Raw genomic sequence first — 8,972 nt, forward strand, 5'->3', positions numbered from 1 at the left:
CACATTGCACCTTCAGTATTTAGTTTTTGAACAAGATCCTGAACATGGGCTTCCCATGACAAATCTATCTGAATGCCTAAGAATATGAACTGTCCAGGCTCACTAATCATATGCCCATTCTGTGTACTAAAAATGTCAGTTTTTGTTAAACTGCTCATTAGAAACTGTGAAAATTGAGGATGGAGGTTTACAGTTACCCTTTACAAATGTTCAGTGGACCCCCTACTGTATTCATGACAAACATCGAGACACCAGCCAAACTTTCCCCATTCGCTTGTGAGCATGCCTGGAGGTCCTGCAATAACTGCTGCTCTGTGGCATCATAGTTCATGCAAAGTTGATGTAAGGTGAAATCCACAGAAAAGAGTCCTTAACAATCTCACCCTCGCAGAAAATGCTCTGAGATCGGGCGATCTTTGAGGCCGAAGGTGAAATGTGAGATCAGGACATACCTCAGGGTTAATACATGACTGAGAACTTGAAATGCTGTATTCTCAATGAAAATTGCACTGTATATTGCAACAGATGGAATGGAGAACACAAAACAGATTTTTTGTTGTGTTATAGCTATGTTGACTCAATGCACATTGGCCGTTGGCAGCTGAATCTAAATCTTTTAAGGGGTCTGTTATATTGTTTTTCTAGTTTAAATTATCAATTTACTTACAACTTTCTAATTTGCTTGTTACTTCTTATATTTTTCTAAGTTTTAAAAATGCACTTGCTTGAGAGACCGCACTTTGGTCCAAAGATTAGTATGATGCAGCTCTCTGCAGTACTCTCTCCTGTGCAAATCTTTCCACCTCTCTGCATCCAATTGAACCTGCTCATTGTTTTCACGTCTTGGATTCCCTGTACAATTTTTAGCCCCCACATTTCCTCCATTACCAGATTATCTATTTCTTGATGCTTCAGAATCTGTTGCAGCAACCTATATGTTCTTTTAGCCCTGCACATAGTGGGCAGTCAGACTGAGTGCAAGTGTTTTTTGGAAGGTTTAGTGAAACTTAAAAGTTTTAATTTCTCACTGTCCTTGTGAACAGCAATCTCACACAGGGTACTGCTGATAGGGGACACACTTCCAAAGCATCACTCATGGAGGGACACCAGGTGATACACACACTTATTTGAAATCAGCTGATATGTTACGCAGAGCAGTAACATCAGACATCCAGGCTAGGGGATTAGCAGAGCACTAATCTGACAAACAAGAGCTAGTTATTCAGAGACTATTTGTTTATGTTATGACAAAAAACCAGCGAAGACTTTGAAACTTTTGGCGGTCTCTCAGGCTGTATACTGTCACAAGTGTGTGTTGTGAACAAATGCCATGTTAATTAAGTATAACATGAAGAGGCTAAAACCAGAGCTAGTGATTGATTCATTTGTGTAATAAACCCACAGATTGGTCCTGAAGTGAAAGTGGCCTCTACTGTTTCCTTGCATGAAGCTGTAAGATAAGCCTTGTAGCATCAGGAGGAGAACAATTTGTTTCTACTCCATTGTGAAACAGTAAATTTTTGTTGGCTGAGACACAACGTCATCATCGTGGAATGCCTAATCACTAGCAGGGTAATAGAAGCAAGCAGTTGCCACTTAGGAGGGTTTGTGCAATTTTGCTCTACTGAAATGGCAGTTATGTGAGTATTGAGAGTGAAATCTTTTGCACTCAGTTTTAAAGAAATACGTATGGTTATTCAAACAATTGCAGTCACTGGCACTATACAGCACAAAACCTCATGGGAGATGCTAAGTCTACTGTTCAGAAACTGTACAGACTACCATTTCATCTACAATTTGTTGCTGAAGATACTATTCGACAACAATTGGCTGCACAGATAGCTCACGTCCTGCAAGACCCTGATCATCACCAATTGTCATGGTACCCAGAAAGTCAATCACTGGGATAAAAAACATATCATCTGTGTGTTCATATGTGAGTGGTAAATAAGGTGATGACACCTGATACTCACCCTCTTCCCTGTGCTGAAGAATCATTGATTGAACTAGAGAATAGTAGGTGTTTTACCTCCCTTGAAATGCATTCTGGCAACCTCCAAATTCTGATTTTACCACAAGATCAACCAAAGACAGATTTTGTGGTTCCTTCCAGTTTGTACAGGTTTTTACACATACCATTTGGTCTGAGGAATGAGCCTCCTACTTTTCAAAGATTCATTGACTTGCTGCTGAGAGGTTTGAAACCTCTGATATATCTCGTGTACTCAGATGATATAATTTTTTCCAAAACTATTGAGGAACATGTAGCAAGACTAAGAAATGTATTTTCAAGGTTACAGAGTGCACATTTAAGTTTAAAGATGGAGAAAAGTTCTTTTGCACAGTCTCATGCAGTACCTAGGACATATTATCGGTTTAAGGTGGGTTAAGCCACACTCAAGGTTGACGGAAGCAACTGAGAATTCCCCAGCTCTCACAAGTGTTAAAGAGTTGCAATCTTTTCTATGCCTAGCAAATTACTGCTGTGATTTTGTAACAATATTATGAAAGGGAATGTTGCTATTCACCATACAGCAGAGATGCTGAGTCACACATAAGCAAAATAAAATCGCTGTCACAAAATGCCCCCCCCCCCCCTCTCCCCCCCCCCACACACACACACATGGTACATGGTAACACAACTCACACACATGACTACAGTCATGTGTATGTTAGTTGCATTTGTGTGTGTGTGTGTGTGTGTGTGTGTGTGTGTGTGTGTGTGTGTGTGTGGTGTGGTCTTCTTTCAGTCATTTTGTTGTGCCTATCTGCGACTCAGCATCTCCGCTATATAATGAATAGCAACTATTATTTTCATAAAATTGATACTGTTATTTTGTGAAGGACTGTGCTATGGTAGCTAAGTGATTAATAAAGTTGTTGAACAAAGGCACTGTTTTGAATGGGCAGAGGAATGGGAGGCAGCTATAAGGAAAATTACAGATTTTTTGACAATTTCATCCCTGGTGATCTATCCGGATTTTGAGAAACCTTTAATCCTTTCTACTGGCACCTCAGATTATGCTGTTGAGACTGCTCTTAATCAGGAATGAGGAAAGACCAATGGGTTATGCTTCAAGGCAGATGAACCCACCAGAAACTAATTACATTATCAGTGAGAAGGAACTGTTAGCAATTACTTTTGGAGTGAGCTATTTTAAATGCTATTTGTATGGGCGAAAATTCACTCTGGTCACTAACCGTGCCTACCTCTTGTGGATGCTGAGTCTAAAGGACCCCAATAGGAATTTAACTCATTTGACATTAAAACTATCAGTCTGAATATGAAGTATGCCACAAATCGGGCTGCTTACACCAGAATGCTGATGCATTAAGCCGTAAAGCTAGGGTAGAATAGATAGATGATGATGTAACAGAAGAACTGAAAGAGGCACAGGAGAGAAATGCATAATGCCACTGATATGCTTCCTTCCCAGATTTTGTTACAGAGGATGGTATTTCATACAGTTAACACAGCCCCCTGGGCAACAGATTAGTAATCTCTAAAGAATTGCAACAGGGAGCAATAAATGAGTGCAATGACAGTATGCATGTCATATCACAACAGACAGAAAGAAACTAATGCTAGGATTGCCAAAAATTACTGGTGAAGAGGCAGACAAATGGATGTTGGGAAGTACATTGACAGAGAAAAATTGCGACACCAAAAAATAATTGCTGTAGATTAATGAAATTTGGGAATACATTTGTGTAGGTAACGTATTTAGGTGATTAACTTTACAAGATCGTAGGTTGATGTAAGTCCAAGATAAGCCAATGACAATGTGAAATGCAGGTATATAAATAACCTGTGTAATTTCCAGGATATTGAATACAAACATGCAAAGAAGCATGTATTGTGTTGCATAGGTGCCAGATGTCAGTTCGTGCAATGGAGTTCATGCCTGTTGCCCTTGGTTAGTCAATGCAGGGATGATTAATGCTGTTTGTGGATGGCACTGGAGTTGCTGTCTGATGACATCCCATTTGTGCTCAATTGGAAACAGATCTGGTGATTGGGCACACCAAGGCTACATGTCAACATACTGTAGAGCATATTGAGTTACAACAGCTGTTTGTGACCAAGTGTAACCCTAGGAAAACTACTCTGGAATGCTGTTTCTGGTTGACAGCACAACATGTTGAATCACCAGACTATCATACAAATTTGCAGTTAGGTTGCATAGGATAACTATGAGAGTGCTCTTGCTGTCATATGAAATCACATGCCAGACAATAACTCCAGGTGTATGTTTGGTGTATCTAGCACACAGCAAGGTGTAACCAATACATGACCATCAATGATACCGAGGCAGAACCAGCTTTCTTCAGAAACACAACTAACCTCTGCTCTGTCCTCCAGTGACTTTCACTTGAGACCACTGATATTGCAAATGGCGGTGGGCTGGGGTCAGTGGAATGCATGCTACAGGGCATCTGGCTTGGAATTGTTGCACAACTCCTTCTTGGTGTTGCATTTTTTTGCTGTAAGTGTATATACAAAACTGCATACCATGCTCTCCAAGGGCACCTCTGTCCAAGACAAAAATTCCCTTACAAACTCTTACAGAAGCTACCAGAACATTTCAAAATATCACTCTGGATATCATTGGGCCCTTTCCCCAGAGCACGCAGAATAACAAACACACACTGTCTATTATTGATCACTTCTCACTACCTAGTTCTAGCACCAGTTGCAGATATGACTCAGAAACAGTTTCATGTGCCTTTCATTCATTTAATCCTTCCATATCAAAGTCCTGATGATATCTTGACTGATAAAGGAACTAACATTATGGCAGCTTTGTTTGCACCAGTGCGCAAATTACTGAAAATCAAAACGTGGTGAATGATGCCCTTTCATCCAGAAGCAATGGTCATCTTTAACATGTCTACTATAGCTCAAATGCTGTCTTACAGCATTAACAAATCACATGGTGATTGGGATAGGTATATTGATAATGTAGGTTATCTGTATAATAGTCATGTGTATGAATCAATGGGATATATGCCCTATAAGGAAGTAGATGTAAGATCTATGAGCTCCCAGATCAAACTTAATATATTGCCACTTGGTGTTGGTATGGCCGAAGTTAAAGGACTGTCACACCACCTTAAGGCTATATGGAAACAGGGTAAATGAAATAATTCCAAAGCTACTGAAAAACAATTTCAATGCAGCAACACACAAGAGCTGTGCTTCCACAGCACAAACCTGGAGATTCTGTTTTGCTTTATAATCCAGGGGTGAAGAAAGAAAAAACTAAGAAATTTACACTGCAATGTGAGGGTCCCTATCCTATATAAGAGTGACTTCTCCCATTAATGCAGAAATCCAGCTGGCTGCTTATACTATGGTACTACATTCAGATCAGTTAAAGCTGAATCATGGACCATCTGTGCTACCTCCTGCGGTACCATCAAGCCAACTCCAAAATGTTTCCCCGAAAAGCAAAGGTAATGTTGTAAAGAAGGTTAGGAAGAAAACAGGCAAGTTATTGCCAGAGCACCCTTGGTATACTCTCAGAAAATAGGATCCCTATGACCTGAAGTCAAGAGACTGAACCTCTGTTCCGTGAATGAGTTTATTTTGAGATGTCATTTATATATGTGTTGTTGTTAACTCACAGGTTTGAATAGTCTTATGGTATTTTGCAATTCTCTTTCATGATACTGTATTAGTTGGTTAGAACCATATTCAGTGAGGTTGATTTGCTGTTTCTTTGCTGTGAATTCTGGTTGTATAGGAAGCTGCACGAATTGCTCCTAACTAGTAAGATGCAATTCTCTACCATAAATAATAGTGTTACAAATCAGTAACGTGTGCAGTGACAAATAATAATGTAAATGTTCCAAGTGTTAACTGGAAGTAATTGCTTAAGCAGTAGATAACAGAGTGACTACAGTTATTCCAATTGCAGTGAATTGACACCATTTCCAGTCAAGGAAAAATGTGAAGGTACAGTGGAATACATTAACACGAGGTTTATGGGAACTGATAAAACCATTAATGCTTTAAAGCAAAGAGTGCACTCAGGTTACACGTTAGATTATGAATAGTTTTGCTTTATACTCAATGAAGAGTTGCACATTGTGAAAGACAGGTTTCTCAATAACTCAAATTACACTACTATAGACGAGGTTTAACCTATATTTAACTATTGTGAGAGAAAGATTACAGCTTTGAGGTAGAAGACTACTTTTCTGAGCCAGTCTGTTGAACACTGTTAAGAATGAATAGCCATCGGGAAATGTAATCAAGTGCCTCTCCAGTACCTCTCAAAGGTCAGTACTGTATACGAATACACTTTATTTTTTTACAATAAATAGTTACATACACATGAAAATTGCATGTTAGCTCATTAATAGATAACTTTTACTGAAGTTTCCCAACAAATGTTATTCTTGAAACCAGAGAAAAACAGTAAAAGATTTACATGTTCCTTTTGTGCGAGAGACTAGTGAGGTACTTATTAAGCATGAAGCTGCTTTGAAGGACAATAAATTAAACTGTAACACCTCTTACTAACCCATTCAGTGTTTCTGAAGCTAGTGAACAACACAGTTTTATTGTATGCTACCAGTAAGCAAATTGCACAGCCAAGTGTTGGTCTTTCTTTTCAACAATTTTGTACTGCTAGAAAAGTTTTACTATTAGAGCTACCTATTTCATTCCTCTACAGAATAGATAAATGAACTTATTTGTGATGACCAGAGACCTGCAGGCATTTGAAGTCAACTTCTAAAAGATAATCACACAGGAAGTGACACAGGAGGGTTAACAGGGTGCCTCAAGTTTCCCCATGTGAAATTTCCTGATATTTCCCTGATTACCAGGTGGGTTTTAGCATTTTCCCTACAAATTTTGAGATCTCAAGGGTAAGTAAAGATGTAAGTTGACAAAAAAATGTAAGGACTTCTATATTTCTCGATGTATTACTAACCCTCTAGTTTTGAATGAACAACAAGTTGCCTCCTTTACAGGATTTATGATCTGAAAGGTAAATAAACAGGTAAATTGTGTAAATGAAAGCCATTTTTAGATGCAGAATTTCTGTTTTTATTAACAAGTTAACTCTAACCTTGAATTAACACGGCAATCCTGTCGTTGCTGATACTAAATCAAAATAAACTGAGACAAAAACATTTTATTCAAGAACGTTTCTCCTGTTACTGTTAGCTTACTTTTTTAGTTGCTTAATTCAATTTTAAAAACAGAGATGGCGACATTACATTGTAAAACACTCACATAAAAGTTCTACAAAATATCAGTCTTCTTCAAATGCATTAGAAATATTGACACATGTCTGTATGTCTCTGATGTATCCTTAAAAGCACAAATTTATCAAAGCAAAAAATTAAAGTGTGTTCAGAAAATTTTACTTGGCTAAAATTGTTTTTCATCTAATAGCTATGACAGTTACATATTATGAAATCACAATTATAAAAAAATATATAAAATATATTATTATTAAATAATAATTATTATTATATTATATTGTTATTAAAATATATTATATATAATATATAATTATAATTATAAAAATACTTTTACAGTAGAACCCAATGTTTAATTACAATTTATGACTCCAAAATCTCATAGATACTTTGATTTTAAGATGTTTATATTAAGACCATGTGATAGTTTGTGACAATACTTTTAAAGATAAGACATATTTTCAATGGAATCAACCATTTACACATATGAGATGGCAACAAATCATCATACAAATTGTTTCAAAAACAGTGCAAGAAATTAATATGAACAGAAAACTGTTTATCAGATTAAAATCAATACAAAATTTGTCAAAATTGCTTCTATATTTGAAGCACTGACAATCTTACGATTAAATGAAAACTAACTAAACAGAATTTTTCCTTTTCACTAGGTGACACAATATGTGAAAATTCAATAATTTTCAGCAAATAAGGTGACACTTTCAGTCCTTTCATGTAAAATTCAAGCAAATTTTAAGCTGTGAGAAAACACACTACATGTATAAAATGAGCAGTCAAAGGATGCAGGCATTACATTCAGTCTTAAATGATAAAGTGCCTATTTTTACACAGCTGCAGTCCCGACTGGGACTGGAGGGCTAAGCAATTGGAACAACCACATACGAATGCTAAAGTAATAAATATGCAAAAATGTAAAATGTAAATGTAAAATGTTAAGCAAAGTAACTGTATATGGCTATATGGCTGCCATTTTATTAAATAAATGAATGCTAAAGTAATATAACAAGACATACATATAAAAATAATAACAGTACATTTCTTCATCCTTTGTATGCAGGGGTTAACACATATTTCATTAGGTACAGGCATAGGAAATTTAAAATTTGTAATTGAAGTTAACTTTCACCAAATACTGAATGTTTACCTGCCCAGCATCATACACAATGTATCTGAAAAGTTGATAAGGAAGAAAACAAGAATTTTTAATAACAATTCAAATCATAATTATAGTACACATCCTTGTAACACATTGCTGGAAATGACAGTTCACCTGTGCATTAACAATATTGATTTACTACTATCTCATTTTTAAGTTTTGTTTCAAACCATATAAGTCATTTTTCAAATGATGGTCTGAGGACAAATATTGCAGCAGAGATGACACCAAAAACTATTCTTCAGAATACATCTTTCTTTCCATAGAGGATTATCAGTTGTTATGCACCCTCCTGACAGAAGTGCCTGTTGGGTTAGGACACAAACCTACATGCTAGGATAGAAACTCCAATTGAATTTGGAAATTTGAGATAGATACTGACAGACTGAAGCAGCAATGTGGATAACGACATATGCTCGAAAAAGCTGTGAAGTAAGAGGTTCATCCACAACAGGGTTGTGAGGCTCCTTCATAACTGATGGAAATGGAGTAACAAATCTTTTGAGATACATGGCTAGAAATACTTTTTGACATCAGTTTGTGCCACACATTTCATAACTAATTTCTTCATTAATTT

This window comes from Schistocerca piceifrons, chromosome 6 (assembly GCF_021461385.2).
Source record: "Schistocerca piceifrons isolate TAMUIC-IGC-003096 chromosome 6, iqSchPice1.1, whole genome shotgun sequence".
Lineage (NCBI taxonomy): Eukaryota > Metazoa > Arthropoda > Insecta > Orthoptera > Acrididae > Schistocerca > Schistocerca piceifrons.